The sequence below is a fragment of the Oryctolagus cuniculus genome, assembly GCF_964237555.1.
Source record: "Oryctolagus cuniculus chromosome 17 unlocalized genomic scaffold, mOryCun1.1 SUPER_17_unloc_1, whole genome shotgun sequence".
NCBI lineage: Eukaryota > Metazoa > Chordata > Mammalia > Lagomorpha > Leporidae > Oryctolagus > Oryctolagus cuniculus.
The window spans coordinates 2521420-2547203 of record NW_027208202.1 but is presented as its reverse complement, the minus strand read 5'-3'; the positions used below and the strand labels follow the sequence as shown (position 1 = coordinate 2547203).

The 25784-nt window shown below is 45.1% G+C and overlaps 1 long non-coding RNA gene and 1 pseudogene across 1 annotated transcript; one reads left to right on the top strand and one right to left on the bottom strand.

Moving 5' to 3' along the window:
- The window catches only part of LOC138847838 (protein LYRIC pseudogene), a 408551-nt pseudogene that overhangs the window by 154838 nt on the left and 227929 nt on the right, over positions 1-25784 (top strand).
- LOC138847843 (uncharacterized) lies at positions 1420-25784 on the bottom strand. The gene is made up of 3 exons (XR_011385761.1): positions 25464-25784; positions 24158-24237; positions 1420-9283 (listed from the first exon to the last, which is right to left on the bottom strand). It is a non-coding gene; the product is annotated as an uncharacterized lncRNA (long non-coding RNA).

The following is a 25784-nucleotide window of genomic DNA, read 5'->3' as shown; positions in this document are numbered from 1 at the left end:
TGCATTTCTTCTATGTCATCATCTTCATAATCTTGAATTGGGGTATCTATTTCATTTGGGGGCGTCATGGTGTCTTCCTTGTTCTTGTTACCTCAGCCTTTGTGTTTGTTTGGCATATTAGAGATATTATTTGTTTTTTTCTCGTTATACTGTGACTCTTTATTAAGAGGACTGTCTGCTTTTGATGGATCCTTAGAGGCTGTGATGGGTGTGGCCAGAGAGCTCTGGTTCCACAGGGTTTAGGGTGTGCCAAAGGTGATTCACCCTGATTGTTCTCTTGCTCGCTCTCGCTCGCTTTTTTTTTTTTTTTTGAATCGGGAAGTAATTCCACACAGCTGAGTGGAATTGAGAGTAGTTGATGTATGAAATCTGGCCCCTGTGGGTATTCATTCGCTTACAAGAGTCAGGTTTTCCTGCTTGGCTAATGAGGGGCACCTGCTTTACCTATGCAAAATGGCGTGCACCACTTTACTTATGTAAAATGGCACCTGCCCTTTGTCTTGCTAGGCTTTGTAAGGTGAGTGGAGAGAGAGGCTAAATGCCCATGCCGGTTCCCCTTATTTATTCAATTATTTTCTCTCCTCCAGCCAGCCTGGTGAACTTTCCCCAATGGGGTTTCAGGCCTCATTCTCTGAAGGCTCTTTCTGCCTTTCCCTGCCTATGTCTCGGGTTACCAAGAGGTTTTGGTCTCACCCCCCTTCCAGCGCTGGTGGACAGACTGCAGCTCCAGCAGGTCCGGCGGGTCTGGTGGGTCCAGTGGCTCCCACGGCTCAGCTTCCACTCAGTGGGTGACCAGCCTTTGGTATTCTTGACCCTGATTCCAGAGCAGCCTCTGCAAAGGGGCCCAGCCCACCCAACAGCCCCATCCATAAACACTGAACAAGCTCTCTCTGTTCAGCAGTGCTGATAGTCAAGATTAATAATATTTTAAAGATTTATTTATTATTTTAAAGTCAAGTTATAAGAGATAGAAGGAGAGGCAGAGAGAGAGGTCTTCCATCCACTGGTTCACTCCTCAATTGGCTGCAATGGCCGGAGCTGTGCTGACCTGAAGCCAGCAGCCAGGAGCTTCCTCTCAGTCTCCTATGCAGGTGCAGGGGCTCAGGGGCTTGGGCCATCATCTACTGCTTTCCCAGGTCAAAACAGAGAGCTGGATTGGAAGTGGAGCAGCCAAGTCTCAAACTGGCACCCATACAGGATGCTAGCACTGCGGGCACTGGCTTTGCCCATTATGCCACAGTGCCAGCCCCTAGGATTAATAATAATAAATGTTCTATCCTCCTCAAGAAAATATGAAAAATGTATATGATAACATATACTAAATTTCTTCACTAATAATATTCTAAATAAAATTTACTTATTTTCTGAACAAGCATAGACATCTAACAACTAAATCTTTCAAGAGTTTGTAAATTCAAGTAGAAATGAATAAATGTATACACTAATGTCAGATGACTTCTTCCTGCTTTGGTTACTAATGAATGACCAAGCTTGTTGCTGTAAATAAATGGTCACTAGGATGTTTCTCAAACATATGTGCGGCTCAAGATTAGACTTCTTCCACTTTGTGGTCTCACCTGTCAACCATAGCAACTATTTTTGATCATAGGCTTTTCAGTGACATGTAACTCTGCACAAAAGAGTCATCATCCTTATTGAGATGTAGAGACGTGTGACATATTTGACTGCAATGTGCTTCTCTTTTTTTGGTTGTTTTCTTTTCCTAATCTCTTTAACATGCATCTGTGCTTTGGCAATTCTGAAAACATTGAGATCAACTCAATCATTAGAGAGGCATAGATCATTAGTTCCTCAAGTCTTTAAAGTTCTAATGTGAAGATTAGCTGGACACCTGCTCTTAACCTAACTTATTTAACCAATAAAAATGCTTTCAAAGAAAGTTTATAAAACAATAATGAATTGCCATTATTTTCAAGTCTAACTGAATTTTAAAAAGAAACATTGAAAGTGAACAGTTGGAATCCCTACCCAGGCTATCTCTGATGTTAATACGTGATGAGCCCACACCATCTACCACTTTAGCTACTTACAGTCAAACAGACATCATCTTTCCCATTGTACTTATAGGCCAGGGAAATCCCAGCTCCCAGGGGCACCTGAGCACCCACGATGCCATTGCCCCTATAGAAGTTCTTGGCATACATATGTATTGATCCTCCTTTCCCCTTAGCACAGCCTCCTCTTCACCCCATAAGCTCTGTGAGAATCTCACAGACAGAAAGGCCCTGAGTGAAGGTAAAGCCATGAGCCTGAAAGGCCGTGATGAGGTGGTTGCTGGGATTTATTCCAGCCTCCAGGCCCACACAGCAAGCTTCCTGACCATCACACAAGTGACAGAAACCACGGATAACCTTCTGCTTATATAGCCGATCTGCCTTTAACTCCATTTGGCGCACAGTCTGCATCATCCTGTAATATTGGAGCCCATCCTCTCTGGTGAGTACTGTCATGAAAGGAGGGCCCTCTCCCAGCTGGTGAAGGTCACATTTCTTAATCTTGAATGTAGCATCATTTGCAAAGTTGCAGGATGCCATCAGCACTCTCCTTGCTAGCTTCTGGGCAGTGCCAGATAATATGCGGGAGACAGTGGCCAGCATCTTCCTCAGGGAGTGCAAGAAGCAGTAGCCATGGCAACTCCCAAACCACCCAAGGGGAACTGCTCAGCCGTCCTGAAGTCTCCTTCAGGTGCCCCAGCTGTAACTGCTTTTATAAGGAAGTTGTTATAATACCTCCTCTCCATGGTATTCTCTGCACAAGAAAAGAGAAGCAACCGGAACAGGCCAGAAACCAACTGTTAATTTATACCTCATATTTATTTATGGCCCTTTAACTTACAGGACTAATAATACAGAAAATTTGAGATATATTACTGTGTTAATGATTTTTATTCAGAAAAGGAAATAAAACTCCATGATTCTCCATTTTAGGTTTCAAAAGAAAATCTAGATTGGCAGACCAACAGAGATCTTCCATCTGCTGATTCACTCCCCAAATGCCTACAATAGCTGGAGCTGGGCTAAGCTGAAGTCAGGAGCTGGTAGCTCAATTTGGGTCTCCCACATGGGTGGCAGGAACCCACATACTTAAACCATCACTGCCATCTCTGGGATACACATTAACAAAAAGCTGGAATCAGAAGCAGAGTTGGGACCTGAACCTGGGCATTCCAAGCGACATCTTAATCACTATTCCAAACTGTCTTCCCCAGATGTCTTAGTAAAGAGGGAACTATTAGTTTTAAGGAGGCCCTACTGGCTTTGAAGTACAGCATACTCTATACTACAAATGAATATCAAGTATAACCATAGAAGTATACAACATAGTATTTCTTTTTTTCAAGTTTTATTTATTTGAAAGTCAGAGTTACACAGAGAGAGGAGAAGCAGAGGGAGAAAGAGAGAGAGAGAGAGACAGACAGACAGACAGGTCTTCCACCCGATGATTCATTCCCCGACTGGCCACAATGGCTGGAGCTGTGCTGATCTGAACCCAGGAGCCAGGAGCTTCTTCCAGGTCTACCATGTGGGTGCAGGGGCCCAAGGACTTGGGCCATCTTCTACTGCTTTTCTAGGCCACAGCCAAGAGCTGGATGGGAAGTGGAGCAGCTGGGTTTTGAACTGGTGCCCATATGGGATGCCAGCGCTTCAGGCCACACCACAGTGCCAGCCCCAAATGTAGTATTTCTAATGGAAGAGTTGGTTAAGTCATTAACTCCTCTGACATACAAGTCAAGTATTAGTTTTAAACTCTGATTCATTCAGGACAAAAATAAAATGTTAATTTTTTCTTTGCTTCTGACTATGTAAATTATATTGCAAGAAATTAATCATGACTTTTACATTTCAAATCCTATTATGAGTAGGTACAGAATCTTGTGGGGTCATATTCTTTGATGAACATTTTTCCAGTTAAAGCACCCAGCAATTGAGATGTCCAAGTCCTACATCATAGTACTGGGGTTCAGCGCCTAGCTCTGGTTCCTAACTCCAGCTTCCTGCTAATACTGATCCCATAAGGCAGCACTGGTGGCTCAAGTATTCAGGTTTCTTCCCACACATGGGAGATTAAGATTGAGTTCACACTCCTGGCTTCAGCCTGACCCAGTTCTGGCTGTTGCAGGCATTCTGGGGAGTAAACCAGAGAATCAGAGTACATTCTCATTCTCTCTCCCTCTGCCTCACAATTAAGTAAAAAAAATAAAGAAACTCAAACTGGACTAAAGGTAATAATAAAGGTAAGTGTCACACTTCTTTCATATGACCTACCACTAGGTATTAAAAGTTTTCATTTTTTCCTCTCATCACATCTTTTGCCCATGGCATTTAATTTCCTAGTTTTTGTTTTGTTTTGTTTTCCCTTTGTAAAAAGTAACCACTTCGTGCCAGTGTTGTGGTGTGAGTTAAGACACTGCCTGCATGGGGCCTGTGCTGTGGTGCAGTGGGTTAAAGCCCTGGCCTGAAGTGCCAGCATCCCATATGGGTGCTGGTTCTAGTCCTGGCTGCTCTACTTCTGATCCAGCTCTCTGCTATGGCCTGGGAAATCAGTAGAAGATGGCCCAAGTCCTTGGGCCCCTGAACCCATGTGGCAGACCTGGAAGAAGCTCCTAGCTCCTGGCTTCGGATTGGCGTAGTTCTGCCTGTTGCAGCCATCCAGGGAGTGAGCCAGCAGATGGAAGACTTCTCTCTCTCTGCCTACCTCTCTCTGTAACTCTTTCAAATAAATAAAATAAATCTTAAAAAAAAAGCTAGGGATCAGGGAAACTTCTTCTAGGTCTCTTGCTTGGGTGCAGGGCCCAAGCACTTGTGCCATATTTCGCTGCTTTCCCAGGGCATGTTAGCAGGTAGCTGGATCAGAAGTAGAACAGCCAATCAGTGCCCATATGGGATGCTGGTGCTGCAGATGTTAGTATAACCCACTCTGCCACAGTGCTGGCTCCATGACAATTTTTAATTCCTAGTAATTAACAGGGAAGAAAGAAGTATGGCAGTATACCTTTTTTTAAAAAAAGATTTTACTTATTTGAAAATGTTATAGGGAGAGAGAGAGAGAGAATCTTCTGTCTGCTGGTTCACTCCCCAAATGGCTACAATGGCCACAGCTGAACAAATCTGAAGCCAGGAGCCAGGAGCCAGGAGCTTCTTCAGGTCTCCCACATGGGCAAAAGGGCCCAAGGACTTGGGCCATCCTCTGATGCTTTTCCAGGTGCATTAGCAGTGAGCTGGATCAGAAGTGGAGTAGTCAGGACTCTAAACAGCACTCATACGGGATGCCTGCATTTCAGACCAGGGCTTTAACCTGGTATGCCACAGTGCTGGCTCCAACAGGTTTTTGTACTCTCAATAATCTCCTCTTGGTATTGGCAGCAGTTTGTAAATTTTTGTTTGTTTGCCACCTTCTGTAATCTTCTGTAATTTTAAAAAATTACAAAAAGTTCCAGCACCCTGAGAACCTCCACCACTAGGGCATACAATCAGATGTTTGTCCAGCAAAAGGTGGTATAGATGCAACGTGGAAATTGCAAGGTGAGTTGATCCATCTTTCTCAAGCTGTGGTTTCCTTGAGCAACTTTTACAACCCACTGCCTTATTTGTTCCTCTTCCACAGAGTGGAAAACATGTTAAACTATCCTATTTAGCCAAAAGCCTGTGGCAGCACTTAAATATGTCATCAGCCCAGGGCCAGCATTGTGGCACAGAGGGGTAAGTCACCCAGTGCAACAGCAGCATGCTTTATGAGCACTGCTTTGAGACGCACCTGCTTCACTTCTTATCCAATTCCTTGATTGGGATAGCAGCAAAGACTGCCCAGGTGTTTGGGTTCCTGCACCCACATGGGAGACTCAGAGTTCCAGGCTCCTGGCTTTGGCCTGTCTTAGCCCCAGCTACTGTGGCCATCTGGAAGTGAGCCAGCAGATGAAAGATAGAGATTCTCTCTTCTCTGCCTTTTACCTAAACATACATTAAATAAATAAATGAAAAGGCATTAATATGGCAACTTTTTGAGGAAAAGGCTTCTGACAGTTGCAGGTATTGTCTCAATGCTTAAAAATATTCAGGCACATATTTATATTTATATTTCTCAACCACATACTTTTCAGAAAAAAATGTCTGCCACTCATCATCAGTTATCAGTCTGAAAGCATTCATGAAAGAAATCCAATAATTTTACTAAACACAAAAACCTCTAGTATAGCCTGCATTTAAACCAGTTGCTTCCATGGATATACACAGATTGACTTTTGTTAATTTACAAGGATCACTGCACTTCCATGGCATGGAGCTGTCTGAAAGTTTAAAGGCTGATGGGTGTGGCATTATTTCCCATATTTGCTTATTATCCAGAATGCATTTATTAAATATCATGAACTTCATACTCTATAAATCTGTTTCAAATATGTTGATATTTAATGGTACTTACACCCTTATAAACTGAGCTAATCCTAACTTCTCTCTGGAATAGCTATGCCTTTGACATTGCCTTTTTTCACACATATGTAAATGTATAATATGCTTCTGTATGGCACTTCAGAATTTATAAAAGGCTCTTCACATAAGATTTACATAACATCAAATGACACAGTCCTCTCATTACAGAGGGGAGAAGTATGAAGTTGTGGGGAGCAACTCGGACTAGACTGTTACTGGAATTAAGACTTATTCTATGCATCTGCTCTCCCACAATATGGCGCTGAGAAGGGAGTAACAACTTCTACGCAGCTGCCTCTCGCCAACTTGAGTGATGACCTGCAGGAGCTGATCCTGCTCCTGATTGGAGGAGAGCAGCGTACTCGGCGTGTGGGTAGCAGAGTTGGGATTGGTGGAAGAGGACTATAAAGGAGAAGAGAGACAACATGCACCAGAACATCTACCTGAATAACACCTGTGCAGCCCCCGAGAGAGCCGGCCAGTGGTGTGCCGCTCCCCCACGGAAGTGGGGAAAGTGGCAGGGGGAACCGCCCTTCCACAGAGGTGGAAGGGACGGTAGCCAACCCTGGAAGAACCAGCAGCAAACCCAGGAAGGGCCGAGCAGACAAAAGAACAGCGCAGGTTCCTGTGTCGTTCCTCCACGAAGAGGGGGAGCGACATGAAGTGACTCTCCCAACAGTTACTCAGATTCTATCGGTCAGGTTCAGAATCTAATTAGGTCTCAGATACACATCTAGATTTTTCTCCCTACTGTCTCTTTGTCAGAATTCCCAGCCTATGAGTGAACTTCAGTCTGAATGAATGCTAATATTCAAGGTTCTAAGTGAAAAAATTACTGAAGTTTGTATTGGTGAGTTAAAGCATGTATCTAAATTTTACATTGAATCATATGAAACTGAATATAAGATTATGCAAATTTTCAAGATAAAGAGCATAGATTTAAGAACACATTCTTAAATTTTCAAACATGTTGAAACACCTTACTGGAGCATGTGTTTGGCATAGTGGTAAAGCCTTCCACATCCCAATCAGAATGCCTAGGGTCCAAGTTCTAGCCCTGTGTCTGTTTCTAGCTTCCTGCTAATAGAACCCTGGGAGGCAGCAGCTGATGGCTCAAGTACTTGAGTCCCTGCTACTTATGTGGGAGATCCACACTGAGTTCCTGGCTTCAGCCAGACCCAGCCCTGGTTGTTGTAGACATTTGAGGAATGAGCAGTAAATGGAAGGGCTCTCTCTGCCTTTCAAATAAACAAAAATAAATACACAGGAGCCAGTGCCATAGCTCACTTGGTTAAACCTCCACTTGTGGCACCAGCATCCCATATAGGTGCCAGGTTCTAGTCCCGGTTGCTCCTCTTCCAGTGCAGCTCTCTGCTGTGGCCTGGGAAGGCAATGGAGGATGATCCAAGTGATTGGGCCACTGCACCCACATAGGAGACCAGGAGGAAGCACCTGGCTCCTGGCTTTGAATTGGTGTAGCTCCAGCTGTAGCAGCCATTTGGGGGGTGAACCAATGAAGGAAGATCTTTCTCTCTGTCTCTCTCTCTCACTGTCTAACTCTGTCAAATTAAAAAAAAAAGCCTTAAAAAATTGAAAATAAAAAATATACAGACCTTTTCTTAAGGTGTCTTGCTCACATCTAAGTGATTTCCCTTTCACAGTAAGATACCTAACGGTTCTCAAATAATGCAGGTTTTGCTCTCCATGTCCACTCCTGAGCTCCAAGTACTGGCAGCTCACCCTAGCATGTTGACTGGTTCCACTGTTCACGCACACATCTCCCATTCTCTTTTGGTGTGTCTACTGGAAAGAAAGGAGAGTATCTACAGTAATTAATATCTTACTGTTGCTCTTGCTGTCCACCTGCAGGCCTGAAGGAAGAGCACCTGAATATGCACTGTGGAGTTCTGGACATAGTTTCCAAAATTCAGTCACTTCGTAGCTGAGGGACTCTGTCCTCATCAATCACCTTAAAGCCTAAAAGGGTAGGGAGAAGCTGTGTTTGAAGAATTCACAAATAAAGTGCATTCAAGCCAACCACTACCACCTCCACCACACCCCTAATTCAGGGTTCTGGCAAATTCCAAACGGACCAGGAGTGACTCAGGAGGTGACCTCGACTCCTTGCTCTGAAAGGTTCCAAAGAGCCTGGTGCACCCAGAGCGAGCTCAGGACCTCACCCTCCTGCCCTCACCACCAGGGACGCCCAGCTCCCAGCACGGCCAGGCCAGCAGCAGCCCCGCAGGTCCAGGTGCACGCAGACACACGTCCAGAGCTGATCCAAAATGCAGGCCCAGCTCGGGTGTCACCTCCCCACAAAGTTGCTGTCTCCTACTCCCTCCCAGAAGGCTGCAGGCCTGCACCTGGCACCCGGAGTCCCAGTGTTCAGGGTTTGCCTGCCCTCCTGTGAACTAAGCCACCCCCGTGGGAACTCCGCTCCACTTGTGGGCAGGGCTGGGGAAGAAGGGCAGGACCAGCCTCTGCCCCAGGACTGCAGCCTGGGAAAGTCCACGGCCCCCAACGCCCCTGCCAGGTGCGGCATCTCCCTGAGTGTGCTCTGAGCCAGGGCCTCAGCCATCAGCAGCTCCCTTGCTTCCAGAATCTGCTGCAGGGCAGCTCAGACTCGGCTCAGCTGGGGGCCTCAGGCCAATCCTCACTGTCCTGGAGCAGGACCAGCGCTGCCAGACCCATCCCACACTGGGCCAGCTATAAAGGCGATGGTCATTGGTGGGCAGCTGGTAGTTGCAGTGTGTTCGGGTGATCTGGGTAGTGTTATGTTCTTGGCGGTTGAGCTTGATTTCAGACCCTGGGACTAGAATGCAGACGGCAGGCAGGAGCTGCAGGAGAAGAGGAGACAGACCCAGTGAGTGCCCCACCTCTCCCATCAGCCCCACTGGATGAGGCTTGCAGCACGTGCAGCACTTGGGGAAGCAATGAAGGCCGAGTCTCAGCAGGAAAACCAAGCATGTGGTGCTGATTTGTGCACTGATGCTGCATCTGTGTGGCCTGCCCGGGCAGACACCCAGGATGGGCTTGGTAGGAGGGTGCTGGAGGCTCACTGGGCCCTCGTGCAGCCACCTGTTGTAGGCATCCAGAGCAGCAGAGTCCTGCAGGGTCCCTAGAGATCCTGGCCACGCTGCGCTTTCGGTCATCCACCCTCCTGCACTGCTGCTGGGGGCAGTGCTTATGCAGTTGGCTATCTCGTTGGAGTCCATGGTCGTTTTCTCTTGATAGGCTGATAATGCAGTGACAACCGTGGAACAAATCACTGTTCTGTGGCATCTGCTTCCCAGGAGCATTGCAGGTGGACTGGGGGGCATGGGTGACCAGTGGCACCTCCTGTGCATGGTCTCTGGCCCATCCAGGACCAAAAGTGGAAAGGGAAGCAGAGAAGCTGGCTCAAGGCAGCTCCGCTGTGGGTTCCATCAGGTGCAAAATGTCTCCCAATTGCAGTTAACCTTGCAGGGAAACTGTCCCCTTTTGTGGGCCAGAGACAGCATCTGCTTTATTAGCTGTGCAATGTATTGAAAATTAAAATTTGGGCAGTCCTATCTTTAGTCCTCACAGCATAGTTACATTCTGAGGAACTGATGAAACTGCTCAGTACTTCGGGGCTGAGTTTAAATACTAGGTGGGTAAGCCTGCTATTGGCTTTTGGTTTGTCTCATTTGGTTTGTTTGTAGCTACTGGGCGACTGGTAAAAATGCATTCAGTCTCAGTAGTGTATTCAAGGATGGTCATTTAGTGAGATTTTTTTTAAAGATTAAAAGATTTGAAGACATGATTAAGCTACTTATTGCAAAATCCCACCACTCCTGGGAAGGCCAAAATCAGCAAGAAAAGCAGATAGCAAACTTTCATTAAGTAAGTTGAGATTCTTGTGTTTGCAATCTGAACAACTCATTGCTGAGCTGGGAGGGGAACTGCTCCTGCAGACCACCCTGAAGGAAGCACTGCTGTGGTCAGAAGCATGCCAGGAGCTGCTGGCCTGCAAATGTGAATTAGTCTTGAATTTAATCCATTGCAAGTATCACAAGAGTGCAGAAAGGCTGTGTCCTCAAATGAGCAGCTCACCAAGGGGAATGAGACTTACCCTAGAAGGTCTGTTTATCTCCCTTTATTTCTCAGCATATTCACCCCAGGTGGGGAAGATAAATCACCCTTCAGCTCTGCAATGGCAGTGCTCTTGGTTGAGGCTGAGGATGCTTTTCATTGCATACCATGTTTGCAAGAGACTTAGTTTCCTGAAGATTTATGCCTCTCCTATAAATACATTTTTGGCATTAAAACAAACTGAAGTATTTATGTTTTAGCAGTATGGCACCAACTTCAAGTATTTTGCCTACTGGCATCTTTGTCTTTAAAGAGCTAAGTCCTCAGAATTACAGGATTGAGTAAAAACTAGAGAATAGCTAATCCTAATACTAGAAAAACACAAGGGATTATTTGATCATTCGGTTCCTCATATTCCACATGCTTTTTTTTTTCTACCTTCTCTTCCCTACCTACAGATGGTATGGCTGTATTCAAGGCTTTTTTAAAAACTGAATTCTGTGAAGAAAATATAGGCTACTGGCTGGCTTGTGAAAACTTCCAAAAAATCCACCTACCCCAGAAGCTATCCTTAAAACCAAGATAAATATATACACTCTTCTTAGAAAAAGCCCCAAAAGAGGTAAGACAATATTCCTCATTTCAGCATAAAGTGTACACCCTTGGCACTGAGAAGCAACAAAAGAAGTAAAGATGTAAGATTAAAGCAAGGGCCAGAGAATCTGAAAAGCTTTCCTGGTGTCTTGGCTTTCAACTAAGTATCCCCAGACCTAGCAGGTGGAGCTCATCACATGTTACAACTTCTGATTTTCATGTTCAAAGAGCACAGCTCCCTTCTCTAACAAAGGATAATGAATGATCTTCTTTGTTCCAGATAAACATGGTTTCAAACCAAAACTTTTATTATCCAAAATATACAAGAAGCTATGACTCCCAGCTGTACAACTGCCTGGAAAAGGGTGTACAGCATGATGTTTTACTTATTTGAAAGGCAGAGTTACAGAGAGAAAAAGAGAGGGAGAGACAGAGAGAGGTCTTCCATCTGCTGGTCCACTCCCTTAATGGCCACAATGGACAGGGCTGGGCCAGGCTGAAGCCAGGAGCTTCCTCCAGGTCTCCCATGTAGGGGCAGAGGATCAAGCACTTGGGCCCTCCTCTGCTGCTTTACCCAGCAGGGAGCTGGGTAAGAAGTGGAGCAGCTGGGATTCAAGCCAGCATCCATGTGGGATGCTAGTGCTGCAGGCATCAGTGTAACTTGCTATGCCACAGCACCAGCCCCCAGGAAGAACTCTTATCCCTGTTTTTTGGAGTCAGAGTTCTACCAGGACTTGTGTGAAAAACCACAGATCACTACACAGCCCCATAGTTGATGAGAAAAAGGGAGCCCCAGAGAAGAGGACATGTTCTGTTTCCTAAGGCAGAAGTCTGTGATTGCCAGAGACTGACATTCAATTCAGTTCCCTCAGAACTATTGATTTCAAGTCAGGAAGCTGGTGACTGTCCAGAGAAACTTGTATCAGAACAGCTTCCACCACTGTACAGACTCAGGCAGGAAATATGTGGTCTGAGTGGGGTGGGTCTTGCTGGAAAAGCAGGACTGTGAGATGGAAGATAATGCAATGGAATGCTGTTGATCTGAACTCATTTAAAATCAATAGGTCTGGGAGTATGTGGCCTTAACTACCTAGCTGTACATCTTTCCTTAAATCAGTTCACATTACCACATAGTGGTTTTAGTTTTAGGTTTTGAGTCCCAACTAAAGTAGTATATTTACTATGTAGAAGAGTACTAAAGTTCTTGTGACTCCAGATCATCCATTCTATTCTTGTGTATTGCTGAACCTGAAATGATGTTTGAAGTGTTAAATGGTATATAAAATAGTGAATGCTCATGTGTAGAAAATCACAGTGGCTGTTACAAGTGCCAGAAACTCTTGAAGGCAGTTAAGCTTTGAAGTGGTCTTTGAATATTTTAATGCATTTATTTTGATAAATAATGTCATTGAATACTTAGAGTCCAGGTGTGAGTTGATTTGCCTTTGACAACTGGAATTTCAACCAACATAAAGGGAGGATCTTTGTAGTAGAGAAGAAGCATGCATTACTGAATCTGTGCAGGGAGAACTGGCAGCCCCAGAGCTGAGATGAGGGTGGCAAGGAAGATGCTCTTTTCTAAACCTAAGTCACAGCACATCCTTAGAACCACCTGGGGTTAAAATTACTAACAGAATCTTTTATTAAACATCAGGGTCACTGATGAGAATAGAACATTGACCTAAATCCCTTCTTGAGGCTTAAGAACCAGCTAAATAGACGTGAACTGTATGGAGACAAACACCAATGTTACATTACTCAACTCTCCACTGCTCCAATGAAGGAAGAAGACAAATGGGGAATATGGGCCTCCCCTTTTTTGTCATCTTTCCTTTGGTTCCAACTTGCATGGGCTTCCAGAAGACATACATGGAAACCATTCTCTTCTGTGGTCAATACATGATCTCAGAATTTCCCTTATTCATTTGCTTTCACTTATCTAACAGATTTTTATTATGTTACTCTAGGTAATGAGGAAGGTCACAGAAGTGCACTTTTCTCCCTCATTTTTAAAACTGATTTATTTGAAAGGCAGAGTTACAGAGAGGAGGTAGAGATGGACCTTCCATCTACTGGTTCACTCCCCAAATGATCACAATGGACTGAGCTGAGCCAATCCAAAGCCAGGAGCCAGGAGCTTCTTCCAGGTCTCCCACAGGAATGCAGGGGCTCAAGCACTTGGGCAGTCCTCTGATGCTTTCCCAGGCACATTAGCAGGGAGCTGGATTGGATGTGGAGCAGCCAAGACTTGAACCAATGCCCATATTGGATGCCAGCACAGCAGGCAGTGGCTTTACGCACTGTGCTACTGTGTGGGGCCCATATATGTATATATTCAAAGACTCATTTATTTGAAGGGCAGAGTTAGAGATGGAGAGACAGAAGAAGAGAGATCTTTCAACCTCTGGTTCACTCCCCAAATGTCCACGACAGTGGAGGCTGGGCCAGGCCAAAGCCAGGAGGTTGAACAGTGGATAATCTCTTTAGTTATTAATTTAAAGTAAAAAGGCTGGAGCTGGTGCCATGGCATATCACGTAAAGTTGCCACCTGCAGTACTGGTATCCCATATGGGCACAGGTACATGTCCTAGCTGCTCCACTTCTAATTTAGCTCCCTGCTAATATGCCTTAAAAAGCAGCAGAAGATGGCCCAAATACTTGGGCCCCTGAATCCATGTGCGAGACCTGGAAGAAGCTTCTGGCTTTGGATCAGCCCAACTCTAGCTTTTTGCAGCCACTTGAGGAGTAAACCAGCAGATGGAATATGTCTCAATGTGTCTCTCTCTCTGTTACTCCTTCAAAAGTAAACCTTTAAAAAAATAAGGTTTAATGGCATGTGCTATGATCCAATCCAGTAAAATTAGGAGAAGCAATAACTATTGCTACCTATATTTTTATCTAATCAAATATTGTGTAAACTAAAATATACAATACTAGGAGTATACTATCAATAATTACGCTACCGAGGCTGGTGCTGTGGCGCACCGGTTAATCCTCTGCCTGTGGTGCTGGCATCCCATATGGGTGCCAGTTCTAGTCCCGGTTGCTCCTCTTCCAGTCCAGCTTTCTGATGTGGCCTGGGAGGGCAGTGGAGGATGGCCCAAGTGCTTGGGTCCTACACCCACGACAAGGAAGAAGCACCTGGCTTCTGGCTTCAGACCAGTGTAGCTCCAACTGCTGTGGCCATTTGGGGAGTGAACCAATGGAAGGAAGACCTTTCTCTCTCGCTCTAACTCTATCTGTCAAATAAATAAATAAAATCTCTTAAAAAATTACACTACCAATACTCAATGATTATAATTAAGAATTTTAGTAACTATACTGATTATGAATGGTAATTCAGTGTTTCTGTTTTTAAATTTAAAAATTCCCATGAACTCAAATGTTTTTGTGTAGGTCCTAATAGAACTACAAGCCCTAGCAGTTCTTTTATTTCATTTTATTATTTATTGATTTATTTGTAAGTCAGAGTTACAGAGAGAGGAGAGGCAGAAAGACAGAGAGAGGTTTTCCATCTGCTGGTTCACTCCACAATTGGCCGCAAGGGCCGGAGCTGTGCCAATGCAAAGTCAGGAGCTTCTTCCAGGTCTCCCACATAGGTGCAGGGGCCCAAGGACTTGGACCATCTTCTACTGCTTTCCCAGACCACAGCAGAGAGCTGGATTGGAAGAGGAGCAGCCAGATCTTGGACCAGCACCCATATGGGATGCTGGCACTTCAGGCCAGGGCGTTAACCCACTGTGCCATAGCGCGGGCCCCAGTCCTAGCAGTTTTATGTTGTTTAACATTTCATCTTCAGTGCCAACTGCTAATAATACAGTAGAGTTTAGAAGACCTGACAGTCATGCAAACCTTACCATAAGATAGGACTGTGTAGAATAAATCCTTTAAATATAAAGACAATCTTCTTATTTCACAGTGGATGAAGAACCAGAGGGCTAAAATGACTTGCTAATGCCACTTAGCTCTTTTGGCTTAGAATCAAGGAAGGCTCTCAGCTTTATGCCATTTGCCTCAACTAGATGAGCCTGTAATTTTAAAGACACTCAACTTGGGCTCCATGAGTTTAAATGAATTTTCCAAGGTTACATGACAAAGAAGCATCAAAGCCAGACGTAAAAATTATTTCCCTCACCTTTCTCTTCCTTGTCCACTATGGAAGTCTGATTTACAGTTATATATTATTCAAATATCATTTACAACCAAGAAGTGTTATTATTTTTTTTGCTAACTTTAACAATGAAACTACTTTTAGCCATTGAGGAAGTTATTTTAATGAAAGATAAAGACATACTTTTTTTGTTTTTGTTTTTGTTTTTAATTTGAGATGCAAAGAGACAAACAAGTAGAGAAGTGGTATTCACCCTCCAGTTCACTGCTGAAATGTCCACAGTGGCCAGGGCTGGCCCAGGAGCAGGGAACCTAATCATCTGAGCCATCACTTGCTAGCTCTCAGAGTCTGCATTATGAGGGAGTTGGAGGCAGGGGCTGGAACTGGGAATGAAACTCAGAAACTCCAATGTGGGACACAGGCATCTGAACCACAAGGCTACACCCTGGCTTCCAGACTGATTTTTTCACCAGTCCTCTGAAAATGAAAGTTAATTATGACCTGAAATCCAAGACTCTGGAGTCATCAGGTGTGTGTGTCTATGCAAGTTTATGCATGAGAGTTAGTTGGGTTGCCCAAGCAGAGTCTGCAGTTCAGAGAGAACAGAAGAGTGAAATGTGTATCAGAGGATGTCAGCATTGGAGAGGTGGCTGTGTTCTAGTCAGAGGCTAAGGAGGACAAGTCAACAGAGAGCAGCAGCACCAAGGGAGAAAGCTATACTAGAAGGTAAAAGAGAAAAAATGTTGAAAAATATTTTTAAATGATTTATTTATTTGGAAAAGAGTTATAGATAAAAAGGGAGAGACAGAGAGGGAGAGGGAAAGATCTCCCATCTGCAGGTTCACCCACCAAATGGTCACAATGGCTGGGACTGGGTCAGATCAAAGCCAGGATCTGGAATTCCATCCAAGTCTCCCTCATGGGTGCCAGGGACTCAAGAACTTGGGTTGTCTGCTGCTTCTTAGATGCACTGGGAGAGAACTGGATGGAAAATACAGCAGCTGAGATGCAAACCAGTGCTCATATGGGATGCCAGCATCACTGGCAACAGATTATCCTAATGCATCACAACGCTGGCTCCAACAAATAAATTTAGGTAAAGCAATTCAGAATGCCAGGGAAATATCAAATAAAATGTCAGAGATGAGCATTGTGGTGCAGCAGGTTAAGCCACTACTTAGGAGGCATACCTCATTCTTAAGTATGAGGATGTCTTCTTTTTTTAACCACTTTTGTACAAGAGAGTAACAAGATGAAAACTGTTCTCCAAGGAGTCTGATCTGATCACCTCACATAGGATAGACTGAGATGAGAAGAAATTGCAAGAGAGATTACGAGTGCAGAAAAGAGGAAACTAAAACTGGAATGACAGCATAAGGAAAGAAATGCAATCAATGTTTTACAAGAACTAAAATCAAATATATGTACTGTTTATAGAAAAATAGAAATAAAAGCACAAGACAGTTTCAAAAAGTTTGTGGAAAATGGAATTAAACAATAAGCTTATTTTGTGCAACAAATTTTGAAATCTGTACATGTGAACAGTTTTTGAAAAGTTCATGAAAAAGGCCTATTATACAAAAATGGTGCATGGATTTCAAAATATTTTTTAAAGAAAATTTATGTATGTATGTATGTTAGGGGAGTTACGGGGAGTGGGAAGGGGAGATACAGATCTTCCATTTTCTGGTTCACTCACAAAATGACCGTAAGAGCCAGGTCTGGCCCAGGCCGAAGATGGGAATCAGAAGTCCATCCAAATCTCCCACAGGGGTGGTAGGGGCTCTAGTAGTTGAACCATCTCCTTCTGCCAGGTGCATTAGCAGGAAGCAGAACAGCCAGGACTGCAATTGGAGCTCAGATATGGGATGCTGGCCTCACATGTGGCAGCTTAACCTGCTGTGTCACAAAGATGGTCATTCAAAATAAATTCTTGGGGCCGGCACTGTGGCACAGTGGGTTAAGCCACCTTTTGCAGTGACAGCATCCTATATGGGTAGTAGTTTGAGTCCTGGCTCCACTTCTGATCCAGCTCCCTGTTAATATGCCTGGGAAAGCAGTGGAAGATGGCCCGAATGTTTGGCCCCTATACCCACGTGGGAGACTCAGAAGAGGCTCCTGGCTTCAGCTGGGCCATTTGGCGACTGAATCAGAGAATGGAAATCTCCATAACTGTGACTTTCAAATAAATAAATTAAAAAAAAATTCTTGTGCACTTAAAAGAACTGTTGCAATCCAAGTGCACCAGTACTTGATCAGCAGAAATGCTAATTCAGGTGCAAGAAGTTCTGGTATCAGGGATGCCTTGGTATAGAAGTAGTGGTTTGGAGAGGCAGTGGTGTTTCAGAGTTTAATAGATAGTGCTGGTTTAAAAATTACATATTGGGGCTGCTGCTGTGGCATAGAAGGTAAGTAACGCCACTGCCTCCAGTGCCAGCATCCCATGTGGGTGCCAGTTCAAGTCCTGGCTGCTCCACTTCCAATCCAGCTCTCTGCTGAGGCCTGGGAAGGCAAAAGAAGATGGTCCAAGACTATGTGCCCTTGAACTCACATGGGAGACCTGGAAAAAGCTCCTGGCTCCTAGCTTTGGATCAGCCCAGCTCTGACCATTGTGACCATTTAGAGAGTGAGCTAGTGGATGGAAGACCTTTCTCTCTCTCTGCCTCTGCTTCTCTGTAACTCTGCCTTTCAAATAAAATAAATCTTTTTAAAAAAATACGTATTAACTTCCAACTGGGAGATCAGTAATTAAGTCAAGGTAGAGTTAGTCATTTAATAGGCATCTAGTCAGTCAGTAATGATGACCTTGTTTCATTTCTAAACACAGAAATTATTTCAAATGGCTTTAGAGATGTACTTATCAAAATAATGTGGGCAGGACTCCCTGGAGCAGCATAGAGGCTGCAGGAAAATGATGAAGAACACCTGAACCAGTGAGCCCTGTGTAAAGTGTGTGTGCAGCTGATGCAGGACTCCCAGTCTCTAGATGACAGACACATGGTTCACAAATGGAAATGGAAGAAAACTGCCTGAGTAGCATAGTAATAGGAACAGGCACAGAACCCCTGTGTTCCAGGGTATGGTCCTTTTGGTTCTTTGCTGTTACTTCCCCTTAGCAACAGACAGAGCCTGCAGCCTTCTGCCACCCACCCTCTCCCCATATAAAGGAAGAGTTGGAGGGGCCCATGGAGAAGTGGTGCATCTTTGGAGGCTGAATCTCTGGAAGAGAGGGCAGAGCAGGTGCAGAGCTCACCTGGCAGTGCCTGGGGACAGTTTCCCCACTACTGCATTTTAATGGGGACAGCAAAATGCTTAACACCTCTACACACACACTGCAGAGGCTGAATTGGTGAATCCTTCCAGACAACAGTGATTGGGCCAGGAGATAAACATAGCCACTTCCCCTAGAACTGTAGCTGGGAGAATAGGTCCCACTCAGAGATGGAGGGAATGGAGACAAGCTACACCTCACCCACAAACACAGGTCAGGTCATAAGGCTCTCACCAGCTAGCAGCTCTCTGGTCTCACCTCCCTGGTCTTTCTAGCTGAAAGCTCTTCCCAACCATGCTGCCTGGGAGGGATATACTCAGGTGTCACCTTCATGGAAAACCTAAAAGTTCTTTTTTTAAAAGATTTATTTATTTCTTTGAAAGAGTTACACAGAGAAGGAAAGGCAGAGAGAGAGAGAGAGAGGTCTTCCATCCGATGGTTCACTCCCCAATTGGCCACAATAGCTGGAGCTGCGCCAATCTGAAGCCAAGAGTCAAGCTTCTTCTGGGTCTTCCCACACAGATGCAGGGGGCCAAGGACTTAGGCCATCTTCCACTGCTTTCCCAGGCCATAGCAGAGAGCTGGATGGGAAGTGGAGCAGCCAGGACTAGAACTCATGCCCATATGGGATGCCGGCATTTCAGATGGTGGCTTTATCTGCTACACCACAGCACCAGCCCCAACCTAAAAGATCAAGTTGACATAGTGGACAGCACACTGTGGTTCCTAAGTCTAATGTAATCATGGGCAATGTTAATAGAGGTGTCGCAGGCTGAGGGAGGTGACAGGCATGCTCTGCTGCAGACCTGTGATGTAGGAGAAGGGACTCCAGGCCAGGAGAAAGGGGTCCTAGACCTTCCTCTCTCCTCAGTGACCATTCCCCAGACCACCTCTTCTCTGTGGCCACAGACAGCTCTGAAAGCAGTGTCCTGGGGCAGGGAGGGAGGTTTGCAGGGGAGATCCCTGAGTAGTTGGTCCAGAGGGAGCATTCCTCTTAAAACATTACAGTCCTGTCTGCAGCCACTCCCCTGGCCTTGATGGTCATTTGTCTATTAATGTCCCACTTCAGATGATACCTCCAATGATACCTCCAACCTTTGCTATCGGACAGGAGGTGATTGGCAAGAAAATTCTACCTAGAGTTTTAAAAGATTTATGTATGAGAGAGAGTGCGCACTTCCAATCACTGGCTCACTCCCCAAGTGTCTTCAATGCCAGGGCTCGGCCAGGCTGAAGCTAGGAACTCCATCCTGATCCCCCACATGGGTGTCAGGAACTCACATACTTAGGTCATCACCATTGCTTCCCAGGTGCATTAGCAGGAAGCTCAATTGAAAGCAGAGGTGGGACCTGATTTCAGGTCCTCCAATATGGGCTGTGGGCATCCCAAGGGGCAGCTTAACACACTACACCACCACACCCTCCACTTTGATATTATTTATTTATTTACTTACACATTTATATGCTTATTTGAGACACAGAAAGAGACCTTCTATATACCATTTCACTCTCCAAAGGCGGGAAATAATTAGGGCTAGGCCAGGCTGAGGCTGGGATCAGAGAACTCAATCTGGTCTCCCCACATGTTTGGCAGGGACCCAACTACATAAGCCATCACCTGCTGCCTCCCAGGTTGCACATTAGCAGGAAGTTGGAACTGGAAGTGTGCCAAGACTTGAACCAGGAACTTTAATTTGGGATGAAAGTTTCCCAGCTGGCACTGTGGCTCACTAGGCTAATCCTCTGCCTTGTAGTGCCAGCACACTGGGTTCTAGTCCCGGTCGGGGCGCTGGATTCTATCCCGGTTGCCCCTCTTCCAGGCCAGCTCTCTGCTGTGGCCAGGAAGTGCAGTGGAGGATGGCCCAAGTGCTTGGGCCCTGCACCCCTTGGAGACCAGGAGAAGCACCTGGCTCCTTCGGATCAGCATGGTGCACCGGCCACAGTGCGCTGGCCATGGTGGCCATTGGAGGGTGAACCAACGGCAAAAGAAAGAGCTTTCTCTGTCTCTCTCTCTCACTGTCCACTCTGCCTGTCAAAAAAAAAAGAAAGTTTCTCAAGAGGCATCTTAACCACTGTGCCAAACACTCACCCCCCACCTCAGTTTTTAAAGAAAGACAAGGAATTCCATTTCTTTTTCTACTACCCATAAATAAGAGTATGGATAATCTCAATTGTTTGTTCCAAGCATATTCCCTGTTGCCACAAAAAGAATCAACTTCAGATAATGTGCTGTGAGTCACAAAGCAGAGTGAAAAGAACCCATGTTCTCACTGACATCACCTGCCACTGAATTTATCGACCCTAGGAGCACTGTGTGTCTGACTCTCCTCATTATTCAAGCTGCTTTGAGATGAGCTTTTAGTGAACTGAACTCAAAACATCCCAATGAAAACACCATGTACTCTCTACAAGGTGTTTGTGAGGAGGATTTTGAACTATCCACGGTCACCTAATGGGCCACTAAAGAGTTGGACTTATAATTTTGTCTTAGCACAAGGTGTCCTGAGGACAAAGCCACCAGGATTTCTTCTGTTTGATTCATCTTACTTTTGAGGAAGGTACTGTAGTGCCTAAAAAGGGGTGCAGGAACCTCAGTTTTCCCACTCAGCTGTGTGGCCCTGAGGAAGGTATTTAGATTCTATGGGCTCCACTTTCTCACCTGCCCATGGAGAGTATCACGGTGCTTGTTTAGAGGGTTATTGTCGGTATCAAAGGAATAAAATGACTCACGTGTATTAGAGTTTATTCCAGCTATGAGTAGCACACAAAGTAAATATTTAAAAGTGTAGGTTAGGGGCCAGCATTGTGGTATAATGGGTTAAACCACAGCCTATGACTGGCATCCCATAAGGGTGCCAGTTCTAGTCTTGGCTGCTCTGCTTCTGCTGGAGCTCCCTGCTAATACACCTGGGAAAGCAGTGCAGAATCCAAGTACTCAGGTCCCTGCACCCAGGTGGGAGGCCTGGATGAAGCTGCTAGCTCACAGTTTCAGCCTAAGTCCTAGTGGCTGCAGCTATTTGAGGAGTGAACCAGCAGATGGAGGATACCTCTCTCTGACTTTTCTTCCTCTGTAACTCTGCCTTTTAAATAAATAATGTCTAAAAAATAAAAACACCTGTAGCTTAACACTTCTTTCACATATAAGGATTCAAAGATATTCATTCCAGGAGGGGCTCATTTGCCTTGTTGCCTCATCCATAAGGTTCCCTCATGGGACCAAATGGTTCCTGCAGCTCCAGTCATCTGCTCTCCATCCCTTTCATAGGACAATAGCAAATAAGAATAGCATGATTCTACTCTAAGCATATTTCTTAGGGTTGGGCATTTCACCTAGCAGATAAGATGCCCCTTTCCCATATGAGTGCCTAGCTTTGACTCCTGGCTCCAGCTGCCAATTCCACTTTCCTGGTGATGTTCACCCAGGAGTTGGCAGTGATGACTCAAGTCATTGGGTCCCTTTCATCCTGATGGGAGACCTGTATTGGGTTCTTGGCTCCTGATTTAGGCCCAGTCCCATCCCAGCCCTTGCAGAGACTTGAAGAGTGAACCAACAGATGGGAGTTTTCTTCATGTCTACCTATCTCCTTCTCTTTGCCTCTCAAATAAAATTTTTAAAGAACATTTCCTGGGAGTCACACATCATGGCAGCAGGTGTTCTGAACTGAAAAATCAAGGACTCTTTTATGGGAGCACTCAGCAAATCTTTGCAGTTACTATCCTTGTGGTTAAAGAACTAGTTTATCAGGCCAGAACTGTGGCATAGTGGGTAAAGCCACCACCTGCAGTGCCAGCATCCCAAATGGGCACAGGTTTGGCCTGAGAAAGCAGTTGAATATGGCCCAAGTCCTTGGGCCCCTGCCCCCATGTAGGAGACCTAGATGAAGCTCTGGACATTGTGGCAATGTGAGGAGTGAACCATTCAATGTAATACCTCTCTCTCTGCTTCTGCCTATGAAACAAATGAAATAAATCTTAAAAAAAGAAGAACTAGTTTATCAGGATCAGGAGGAATGGAGCTTGAATTCCTCCTGTACCAGTTATCTGCCATGTGACCTTTGACAAGTCCTTAAACCACTCTATGTAGCAGTGCTGCTTATGTGTTTGAGATCTGCATTTAGCTCTTTGCTTCAGGCATTCCTTTATACCCTCAGCATTTCTTTATAAACTTGACTTTTCTGTAACAAGCCTTGCAGATCACAGCATTGTAAAAAGTTCTTGTCACTGCCTGAGAAAATGTTTCTCAACCTTGTTCTTTTGTGTACTGCTACAAAGAACATGTCTCAGCATGCAGTTGAGGTTCCAATAAATCAGAGGGATGCTCAAATAACAAGCAGCCTAGAAAATACACAAAACAGCTTAGTCTAAATGTGCTCATCTTCCTTGGAGAGGTAAGGCAGCTAACTTTTATGATCATATGGCATGAAAACATAAAAATAACTTTTCATAAAAGGCCAAATCCATGTAACATGAAATAGAGAAGATGGTAGACAGATAATTTAGGTTTGTTGTTGTACGCATAGTTATATGGTAACCCAATCTAAGTACAAATAAAGATATGATTGAATGGGTTCACAGTCAATTCATTTTTTTAATAATGGAAAGCTTAAGGATAGATCAATGTTTCCAGTAAAATCACTGTCTGCTTTTGTTAGAATGAGAATGGAAGAGAGAGAGGGGAAGGAGAAAGAAATAGTGTCTGTATCTGTAGGAAGCTTGGGAATCACAGCTCCAGTGAAGAAGTGAGAGTCCAGTCTTGGTGTTGTAGAAGAAGGTGCATTTCCCTCTCCCATATCCTCCATTCAACCCATGGAAGAGGAAGCTGAGTGCAATTAGAACGTATCTGATTGTCTTCCAGAGAGAGTTTGCTCTGAAGTTATCAGAATTGCACATCGCGCCTTTCCATGATGAATGACTCTCTCAGCTGATGACTCATCAGCAATGCGGTGAGTAGCTGGACCCTTTGGTAGACCCAACAATATGCCTTACCAGGCAGTTATCATTCATCAAAACCCAAGTAAGAATATTATCAAAGTATTCACAAAAAAGTGTCCAATAAACCCAAGCTTGTGAGTAAGTACACAATCCTGCACAAGGGCCCCCTGATCAAAAGAGCGCATCTCATTCCCTTGTCACAGCTCTAACATTCTGTTCCTCATTTGTTATTGTGGCCCAGGTAAATGGAATCTTACAGTAACATGCAAGCATTAGCAATATAAGATTGGCATTTCACAAAGAACAGCTCAGGGAGAACAGAATTTATACATCCAGAGTCTAGAACCCAAAAGGTTTTACAGGACCCAAGATGTTAGCAGGAAACAAAGGCCTAGGGAAAGTGTTCTGAATGTATTACAGTTGGCAATGAAGCTTTTGTATAGAAATAACAGCAAACCTGATTCAAGTGGCTGAAATGTTAACACCAGATAAAAAGGAACTTCAAAAACTTTTCACATGACATTAAACAGAAACACACACAGCACACTGGCCATAGCGGCCATTTGGGGAGTGAACCAACAGAAGGAAGACCTTTCTCTCTCTCTCTCATTATCCGACTCTGCTTGTCAAAAAAATAAATTAATTAAAAAAAAAAACAAAGAAACTCACACTGAAAAATACATTCAAAATCAAGATCTTGCACCGTATGTCCTGGAACTCAACCACTGCAAACATGAAGATGAACTGTACCTGTATCTTTGTGGGGAATCAAGAAGGCAGGACTGCCTGTTGCTCAGCCACCTACACCCACACCTGAGCAGTTTCTGGACCTGTAGGGAAGATGTTTTAGAAAGGGAAATATGTGATCAATGATGCCATATTTCTGACACCCCCACCTTCCTTATGAGCACAGAAGCCATCATTTACTTCCTCTCAAAGTATTTATCTTCCCCATATACAACTGATAGCATTTGTTGCCTATTCTTTTATCAAAAAAAGAGGCACTGGGCTGGCACCACGGCTCACTTGGTTAATCTTCTGCCTGTGGTGCTGGCTTCCCATATTGGCACCGAGTTCTAGTCCTGGTCGCTCTTCTTCCAGTCCAGCTCCCTGCTTTGGCCCGGGAGGGCAGTGGAGGATGGCCCCTGTACCCGCATGGGAGACCTGGAAGAAGCACCTGGCTCCTGGCTTCGGATCAGTGCAGCGCCAGCCATACCAGCCATTTGGGGAGTGAACCAGTGGAAGGAAGACCTTTCTCTCTGTGTCTCTCTCTCACTGCCTATAACTACCTGTGAAATAAATTTTAAAAGAAAGAGGCACCATATTCCAAGATTTTGTTTTTAAGTCTATATCTAGAACCCTCCACGCCTGGGTTATTTTTGACAATTCCATGCAATTTGAGTTTACAATTCTGGTGCATAAGAAATGTTGTCAAATTAGCATCAACAACATATTTTCTAAACCAGAAAGACTTGACTGGAATAATGATCGTGTTTCTTTTTTTCTTTTCTTTTTTCTTTTTTCTTTTTTTTTTGCTGGATTTGCACTGACAATTTATTTTCTCAAATGTTTGGCCTTACTTGATTATAAAGGTGATTCTTAGTGAAATGTTACATAATTTCTAAGAAGAATGAGAATTTACTTTAACTGGAGGACCTAATGGAAAGCAGTGTGCAGTACATTGCACGCATTCCAGCCCAAGTTTAGCTAATTGGTAAGACAGGCAAACAGGGCCTGAAGGCTGGAGCTGGCCTCACCTCAACAAAAGGCCACAGCACAGTCTACTCTCCCCCATCTCCCTCCGTCCTCTCCACCCAACCTGGGGAGAGGCGGGCTGCGCACGCGGAGATGGAGAGGAGGCTCTGGAGCGAGCTGAGGTTGCTGGTGCAGGGACGGGGCCTGTCGCCGGTGTCCGGAGCCGGCCCAGCCCGCAGCGGTGGGGTCCGCAGATGGAAGAGCTCACTGGGGGGGAAGTCCAGGTCCCTCTGTAGCTGGTTCTGGCAGGATCCATCCACCCCACTACCGCCTTCTGGGAAACCTGGTCCCACACACTCACCACTTCCCGCTTGCGAGGTCTCAGGCTTCCTCTTCTCAGAGCAGAGAAGGCGGAGCTACCACGGGGACGCCCCACCCATTGTAGGCGGGACGCGACTATGACACAGGGATCTCGCGAGATGACGAAGTTGTCGGCCACCCTCACCGGGGCCCCTGATTGGACAGTTGCAAAGCCGATAGGCGTGAGGGCCGTCACAAAGACTGTAGCCAATCAGCACGCTCGCTGGCGCAGTGGGCGTGGGAAGGTTGTTGCCGGGCGACGGGAGTGCGGCCGGGTTTGGGGTCTGAGGCCGCCCTGGTGCCTGATTTCCGGGTGGGGTCG